The sequence below is a fragment of the Anopheles darlingi genome, chromosome 2 (genome assembly GCF_943734745.1).
Source record: "Anopheles darlingi chromosome 2, idAnoDarlMG_H_01, whole genome shotgun sequence".
NCBI classification, from domain to species: Eukaryota; Metazoa; Arthropoda; class Insecta; order Diptera; family Culicidae; genus Anopheles; species Anopheles darlingi.
Window position 1 is genome coordinate 24,436,903 of NC_064874.1, and position 9,163 is coordinate 24,446,065.

The window sequence follows — 9,163 nt, forward strand, 5'->3', positions numbered from 1 at the left end:
AAGCAGCCACCATTTTATGCTCGATACAAAATATTAAATTTCTGCTATCGGCAGATTCTTCTCAAAACCATTTCCGGGGAAACCCCCAAAATAAGCACATGTTCTGAAAGTGTAAATCGATCTTGCAAAATAATTATCCCGTTTAATACGAAGAATGCTTCATAATTGAACATCCGTATCGTTTTCTCCATGAAATCGGGAGTTGAAATGGCTACCAAACTCAACAAAAAAAGCAAGTTGAAGCTTTTTTACAACACCATTTGATTGGAAATATAAAAACCCCAACATACAAAAATCGTACATGAACCGAAAAGTATATTGTTTCGAGACTCAATTTAAAAACCAAAACCCAAACAATCTTCGCCATCCTCAGGAAACTCAAAGATGTTGCCAACTCGAAAGCTCTCGAAAGTCGGCAGCAACCGAAGCACCTACCCGCGCAGCACGATGATTACCATAAGGAGGCACTTAATTAGTCGCGTCAAACGACCGACACACAAAATTCGGCTAATCAATGTATCGCGTGCCACGTCGCATGATTGCCCGTGGCCTCGAGCGCGCGGAAAACACCGAAAATTGACAGCCAATGAACCGGCGCCCGTTGTCTTATGAGCCACTTTTCGGGGTCATTTTGCGAGCTGCTGCTTTTGGCTTTTTGCGTTTTTGCGTTCATTGGTTGTCTTCCAGGAAGTACGGCGGCCCGGCTGACTGGCCGGGAGAAGATTGCCACCGTTAATTAAGTACGATGTTTTGAGCGAACGGTGTCACTTGCAATCAAGCCGCGGCGGAAATTGTTTAGAGAGCTAATTAGACTAAATTGATTTGGAATTGTAACAGATACGCCATGTTGGCGATGGAAGGAAACTGTCGCTGTTGATCGGACAACCGTTCGGCAATGATGATGACGCTACCTTTTGCCAATAAAACGAAGGGAAAATGATTTCAGCTAAGCCAGCCGCCATATTTTATCGCTTCTGGTGGCGCTTGTAATGAATGTAAAACAGCCACCGTTGCGCAACGTTGCTGCGCTGTTTGTCCAACTGTGTTTATAGCGAAAGCTTCCCGTAAAAACAGGAGTCACAAAACTTTCCAAACTCCCGGTTGAATCCATAATCGTAAAATCTTGGCACAACCGGTTCCTGCGGGTTATTCATAAGCACCGTTCACGGCAGCCACGGTTGAGGATGGGGCGAGCGATAGTTTGCGTTTCACAGGTGATTCCGGAGAGTGGCGGAGTTGGCTTCAAGCACCCAGGATGTGCGGTTTTCACTTCTTTTCTCTTCCTCGGCTCGGTGCCGTCGTCAGAGGTAAAAGATTATGACGTGTGTCGCAAGCAAACAGGGTTACCTTGGTGCCAACAAACTCATCCCGAAACTTAAACGATAACTAACTGCTAGACACCAGCTGAGCGCTCTAAGCAAGCGAGGTGAGAAGGAGCAAACGAGATGCAGAGCAGCAGAGAGATAGAGAAAGCGAATCTAGGTGTATGTGTGTATGCGTGTGTGTGTGCGGTCGCACAAAGATTTCGTCTTGTTGTTTCCACCTGAAAGGCGACGCGATGTGGTGGCTGTTTTCCAAAGCGCCTGTTATCATTCGCAAACATGCATCTCTGGCGAAACTTTTTCGCCTCCAACAAGCGGCCACCGAGCGGCTAAGGCGAGACGCCAGGGCAGAAAAGGGGAAGAGCAAAGATCGGTTTCCCTGCGTTCGTTGCGAAAGGAAAGTTCCATCCGAAAAGCACATCATTTACCCTGCCCTCAAACCAGCCACCTGGCAATGTATACTTTTCTGCTTTACCGGGATGCCAGTGTGTGTGTGTGTGTGTCAGTGGGTTTGTGTGTGCGCTCTCCACACTCGGGAAAGCTCCCAACAAAACCGAGTCTGAATCCTGCCTCCAGATCATATGAACCAACCGATGGATCGAGAGCGCTTCGTGTTCGTTTGTTCCCCGTATGTGTTCGTTGGCGCGAAACTTTGCTGACAATTCTTTGTTGCCTGGGCGTGTTATGATTGTCTCGAATATTTTTCGACATTTTTTTTACACCCATCATCATGGCTGGCGCTGGCGACATACACATGGGCCAGTGGAAAACTTGATCCGTCTGCGATCCGGGCGCCGCTTCCTCCCTTTTATTCGTTTTTACTTGCCTGGTCAATGTTCGCTCGCTGGCGACGATTGCCAATCGATGTGCGAGGTGCAAACCATCCGTCGAAATATGATACCATCGCACACACACGCACGCGAATTTTTGTTTTTACTGGCGCGGCGGGAAGCGCTGACAAAAAGGCTATAAAACCGGGCTGATGTCGAGCACGATATCGACAGGCGAGTCGCCGACGGACGGTGCCGTTACGCAGAGCCGCTGTTTTTTCGATTTTTATCTCTCCTCGGCTTATTTTGTGAATGAGTTTTCCCACCAGGAGTTTTTCTTTTAACTTTTTTTTCCAATTCGGGTGTGAGGAGGGCGTTCGATCGGTTGGTTGGTTCGTGGTATCGTGTACACGACGGCGTTGTGGCATGCACCGTACGCTGCTACCGGCGAAACAATCGGAAAGCCATCGGAATACGAACCGGAATGGATAAAGTTTCGGCTTTCCCGATTTAGTTTCCGGGTTTTTTTTTCTTCTTTCCCCCCACCCCTTCCTTTTGTTCTATCGTCCGTCCTCCCGTCGATCGCACTCTTTGCAGTAATGAAGTACGAGATTCGTTAGTCATTTCGATGGCGGAACGCGATGGTGGCGAAGAATGGCGGAACGCGATGGCGGAAGGATGAAATTGAATCGAAACGGAATCGAAACATCGCCGCGAGAGCTTTAAAACTTCACCCTCGCAACGACCAAGGGCCAGTGCGCATCCTCCCGGACTCCGGACCAAGTGCTCTCAAACCGGCGCATCCTCTTCATTGCCAGCAACCCGGGAGGTGGAGTGGCAGTGCTGAAATGGACACTACGGTTCCGTTCAACTTTTAATTGGGTTTCTGCCGCGTCTCGGTGATGCATTTAAGGAAACCGAACCATTAGGGAGCCGGCCGGCCGGCTGGCCCAGTCTTGGGTGAACTAATATCAATCATAAACGGATACTTCCTGGTGTGGAAGCAGGAAGCAGGAGCTCTAGGAGCGCTTCCCATGGGAAGCGCGAACGTACGGTTTGGTAAGTCAAGGCAAGGCACAACTTCCAACGGCAACGGGGAACTGGTAGTTATTGCCTCTCCATTTTCGGATTCTTTTAAGGTGTGGTACGTGCTGTGAAGTGGCAGTAGCGAGCTGGCGGTGGCGAGCTATAACTTTATGCAATGCACAATGGACCGTAATCCGGATGGCCGGCCGGCCGGCCTGTCGGTTGTCCGATTGCTGCGAGAGTATTGAGTCCGGCGGTCGTCCGCAGATGGTCCATCTGGCCTCTGACGCAACTCCGATGAACGCAGCGAACCGTCCGAGGAATAAAGAGCGAGAAAAAAAAACCTAAAGAAGACGTAAAAAAACTGGAAGAAGCCCGAATGACTGCGGAGGCGCATCTTGCCGTAACGAGTATCACCGCCATTGTCCGCCATTACATCGTGCCCATCAAATGCTTGGAGCTCGCTTGGATCCTGGTGCGGCCAACCGCAATGCAACGCGCATTGGCGAGCAAATTGTGTGTTTGTGCACTCAATCATTAAAATATCTTCTCCTTCCTTCTGGTAATCATAATGATGATGATGAGGATGAGGATGACGGAGGGAAGATAATTTTTATCCGCACCTAACACAACCTACGCCAAGCCAGTCAGCTCGCCTTGTGTTGGTAAACAGATCGTTTCCGTTTCGCTTGTTGGCAGGCCCAAATGGAGGGGTGGTGCAAGGGAAGACGGAAGTTTGGCCTCAATTTGGTCTGTGAAAAGGTGCGAATCAATAGCCTTCACCTACACGAACAGCGCACACTTCACTTTGATCACACGCCCAGGAAGAAGCGGAGCAATTTGGTTGCTTGCCGGTGCGCATTCAGTTCATTCAGTTCATTCATTCAGTTCCTGTAAAATGTGCAAGGAAAAGGAAACATTTCTTTCCAATTTATGGTACCTTAGAAGGACCATTAAAATGGTGGTGGCCCAATGGTGGCACAGTCCGGCATTTGCAAATAGATCTTCCTCACTAAGGCGATCGTAACAAGATTGATTGATAAACACTCGTTGCACTCGATGGTCTCTGGTCTTGGTCTTGAGGTTTTGGGGTTCTGGGCGTTGGGCCAACTGCACGAAACCGAACAGCCGAGTGCCAACCGAGTGCCAACGGTGCCAGTGTCGATGATTGATTGAGTCCCTCCGCCTCCACCTCGCTCTCGGTGTAGCAATCCAATCGAAACAGTTTCTCATTCCAGTCGATACCCATCGACCACTGCTCGATGTCCAGCAGCCGGAAGCATTTATCAATCAGAGCAGCATTAATTAAGCATGGGAAGAAGCTTACGCATAACGCAAGCACGAACGGATGCACTCACACACACACACACACACACACACGCACAAGCTGCATGCCGCTTGCACTGCAAACCACACTAATCCGACTTACAGTTCCGACTGCGAAGCGGCAACATTTGATGCTGCCAACGATAAGAAAGGCAAGTGAGGGAAGCAGAGGGAAGTAGATGCGGAAGGAGAGACAGAAGCGTAACGATTGTGCAAGTCCCACCCCTCCCTCTCCCTCCCTCGAACGTAATCCTTTTCGGCTTTCCGGCCACCACGATATCGGTCCATCGAGCCAGAAAAGCCGAACGCACGAACAATCGAACACCAGCACAAACGCACACACTACTCGGGACAATGTGCCAAACCACGGGAACCCGGGATCGGTATCCCCGGGGCAGGGTGGCACAATGCGTTTAGCCACAATGGCGATGGCAATGGCGATGTGCCGTCTGACGGAGCATAATGAATTGCGATAATCGTTGGCAATAATAATGAAAAAGAGCGTATCGGGTGTCGGTTATGTTGATGGCAAACCAAACCGAGCATTAAGTATCGTCGAATGATTAAAGCAACCATAGCCGGGTTGTCTGGCCAGCAGCCCAGCGTCATCGTTTTTTGGGAGTGTGTGTGTGTGTGTGTGTGTTCAACCCACACCTTCGGAGCAATTCACATCAGCGTAACAATCATCATCGAGAATCCCGTACTTCTTATGGCCATTTTCAGGTCAGGTATTATGCACACACACACACACACAGAAGCACACAACAAAAACACCCTTGCAGACTGGTGCTGACGTTGTGTTCTGATTTTTCCATCCAAGCAGGCTTGGTCTATTCCAGCTCCAGGACCGTGCGTGCTCCTCGTGTCGTGTCCATTGCTGTTTTATGTGCGTCCCCATAGCATACGGTTAATAAACATTTCGGCCAGACCTAGCCGGAGGTTCGGCCAACTATTTCCACCAGCCAGACCGCCGTCGACAAGCCGGAGTGATTAGCCAACCTTCTCGTCCCCGAGCAGCAGCAACAGCAGCAGTAGCAGTCCGATCTCTCGGGACCGGATGGCCATTCAAACCATCCAAAGTAAATAGCACCCTTCCTTCCTGTTCCGGGTGCTACCCTTGGGGAGGAGCGCTCAGGAAATCCTTTCGTTGGGTTTCATTTTATTGATTAACTTAACGTTCTTTCTCTCTCTTTCGCTCTCGGCGTTTCTCGTCGCCGAACCGAAACCTCGAAACACGGTGCCAGAGGCTAGAACAGGTTGGTTCGCACTTCTGACAGCACCAGCAGCACCAGCAGCAAGTTCCGGGACATTGTGTGAGCCACACTTCACCGAGGCCGATACCAGGAATGCCCCAAACTAGCTCTTCTGCTAGGGTCGGTCCGTCGGTCGGTTGGTCTGTTCTATCGGTTGAAGCCGTAGGCTGTGGAAGGTTGTCATTCAAGCGTGCTCTAGTGTGTGTGTGTGTGTGTGTGTGTGTGTGTGTGCTTCTGCTCGAGGCTTGGGGCGCTCCTCTGTGATTGCGCTCATTTTCGAAATAGGATTTCGATCTCCCGGACCCTTCCTCTACCACTGCTCGGCCTATTTGGATCCTCCATTTTGGTACGGGGGTGCCAGGTAGACCAGGAAGTCGTAAATAAAAAAGCCCTAGCCAACGCGCACACACATACATACATACAGTCCACCATCAGCATCACCGAAGAGACCATGGCATGGTCCGATCCGTGAGCGCACTTCCTAATGAACGGAACGGGAATCAATTTGTTGCTGTGAGTTGGCTTCCACCGGGCTGGCCCAGCTGCCCGCGACTGCCCCCTGTGCTTTTTGCCCTGATGAGCTGACGGACTTCATGAGCCTTATTGGACGGGGGCTTGGCTCGGGGAGGAGGCTTTGCTCTATGATGCCAGGGACTGTCGAGAATCAGAGGAAAAAGAATGATAAAAAGCCCTGTCGACCTAGAGGAGAGAGAGAGAAAGAGAGAGAGAGAGAGAGAGAGAGAGAGAGAGAGAGAGAGAGAGAGAGAGAGAGAGAGAGAGAAAGAACACAAATTGGCATAGCAACAGAGCTGGTAGAGCAGCCCAATACAGACCATTCTTCCAACGCTTTCCACAGCCTGCTGTGTCTGTGTGTGTGTGTGTGTGTGTGTATTATAATAGCGTCCGGAAAGGTGGACGCAACATGATGGTGGACAAGAAATTGGCACAAAAAGAGCGGCCTGCGCAGCCCTAAATAGAGGCCTGGCCCTCCCTACTCCTCCTCATTGCTGATGCTCAATTTGAGGGTTTGATTGATTGATTGATTTGATCATAATTTGCGATTGCATCTTGTAGTTGGCACCAACACCGCCCTCAACCGGTGAGGTCGTTACCGGGAACTCGAAGATATCAGGTGCGGTGAGATGTGCTCGATACAGTTGCATCACAAGCGGATGTAGTTACGGTCCGATGAGCATTTAGTGTGTGTGTGTGTGTGTGTTTGTTCGCGTGTAATGAGATGAGATTGGAAGCTTATGGCCATAAGACCATGTTTGACATCAGGAATATTATATTGTAAGCATTTTGAAGGCTATTAACCGATTATTTAACTACTTTGCAACAGATAATGGAAACAGATTACTAACTAATAACCTGGTTGCCGCTTTATTACCTTCATCAGATCCGATATTGACCAACATTGGAGCCCCAATTGAAGCATAAACAACGTGAACCGCTATCTCCAGCACGTAAACATTGCAGCCTCATTCCATGAACGCTCATTCCGGGGTAAAAACATGCAAACTCAATTATGATGCTCCTCCGATGATGTTCTCTTTCCTAGGAACACTCAGCCAGGGTTACTGCACCGGGTCCGATATGCGATGGTGATTGTGTTAGAGGGGTTAGAGCCATAAACAACCCACTAAGTAAATTATGACATCGATGTGGCAGCCACCAAGCCGGGTTAACATATGTTTCAACTTGCACAACATTCACTTCACAACAGAGCCCCTTCCTTCATGTAACCGCATCAACCTCACGACCACCTACACCATGTTCTTGCAGTCCTCTGTCATCCTACGCACAACACCACGAGCACCGCCATTTAGCTGTTCGTGACAGCTACTGGCATCACGCTCGCGTGACAGTTGTTTACTCTCTGACACTTTTCAGCTTTTTGTCTCCGACCGACCGACAGTAAATCATTGTTCCCGTGCTCCAAGGTAGGTGGCACCATAAATGCACCGGGCGTAGGGGCTCCCGGGGACTTGGGTAATGTGCCAGGGTGTGATGTGTGATTGTGCGACCTTTCGGTTCGGTTGGACATTTGTACAAACATGGGTCCCATCTGCGACGCACGTCTTTTGATGCGTTTGCACTACGTTCGGTCACGGTATGACTGGGCATCCTGTGACGGGCTGGGACCTACCAGGGATAAAGACGTAGTAGTGATGACAGCAGCAACGACGACGACGACGACGACGACGACGAGCTAGCGTTCCATTATCGATATTAACATTCACCAGCCGACTCGCTGGTGGTGTCTCGGTCGGTGAGAGAAAATCGCATTTTGAATGGCCACTGCACTTGCATTCCTTGCAGTTGCGCCAGTCCAGTGTGGACGTTGCAATCAAAGATGCATGCCGGACGACTTGACTTGCACACGACACTCTCGGTCCCGGGGACGTCGTGTGACTAAACGGCCAAACGGGCCGGTGCCCGGGTGTTGCGCGTTGCGTGTTGTGAATTTTGAAATGAATTAATTCGCTCTTAAAGTAGCATACCAAGCGGGAGCGTTGTTAGCGACCAAGTTTAACGACAAGAGAGTGGCCTTCTCTATTGTTTTTTGCTACCGAAACGTTGATCTGCTGCACTGGCCGGCCTGCCGTTCGCGCTTCTCCCCGTGCAAACAGCAATTTTATCCACCATTTACCACATCAATCCAGATTCTGGAGCGCGCTTGATCGGAAGTTTCGCGTGCGGTAGCGCGAATGGTGAAAATAGTTGCTGCACAGCAACGTGCCAGCACCGTTCACGCACACACACACACACACACACACCCATACACACACACCCACACACACACACACACACGAAACGAAAGCGCTCCTAAGCGCACCACAATTTGTCCGACGGACTGGGCCCGAGCTAACGCAAGCTGGTGCGGTTTGTGTTGAGGAATATAATAAAATATTAGCCAACGAGACGAGACGAGACGAGACGAGCGCTCCCGTGTGTGTGGCCAACATTCCGGCATTGCAGCATCCGGGTAAGTGTCGACCGGATGACGCGGATGCATGCACACACTAAAGCACTAAGCTGCCACCTCGCCGCACGCTAGGTGTCGTACATTGTTCGCAGGAGTTTTTGGAAGCTGGATAGAATGTTTTTTTTTATTCCTTCTCCTGCACTTTTCCGTGCAACATTCCTTCGGTATCGGTACCTCGTCGGACGCTACCAGCGATATACCAGACACGAACGAGCCATACCGAGTCCGAGCTCGTAAGTTGTTGATGCTTCCAGTTTGCATCAGGAGCAGCTGCAGCTGCACCCCAACTGATATTGCTTGCCGCCTAGTCCAGCAGCAAAACAGCCCTGCTCCTGCGCGCAGCTAACGCGATTACCCCACCCCGAGCTCAGTTAGCCAGGATCGTGTCTGCCATCGCCCTGATGATGCACCGCGTGGTAAGTCCTTCGGTACCGTACCTACGTCGATGGTAGCTCAAATATGAATTTTAAATTGCAC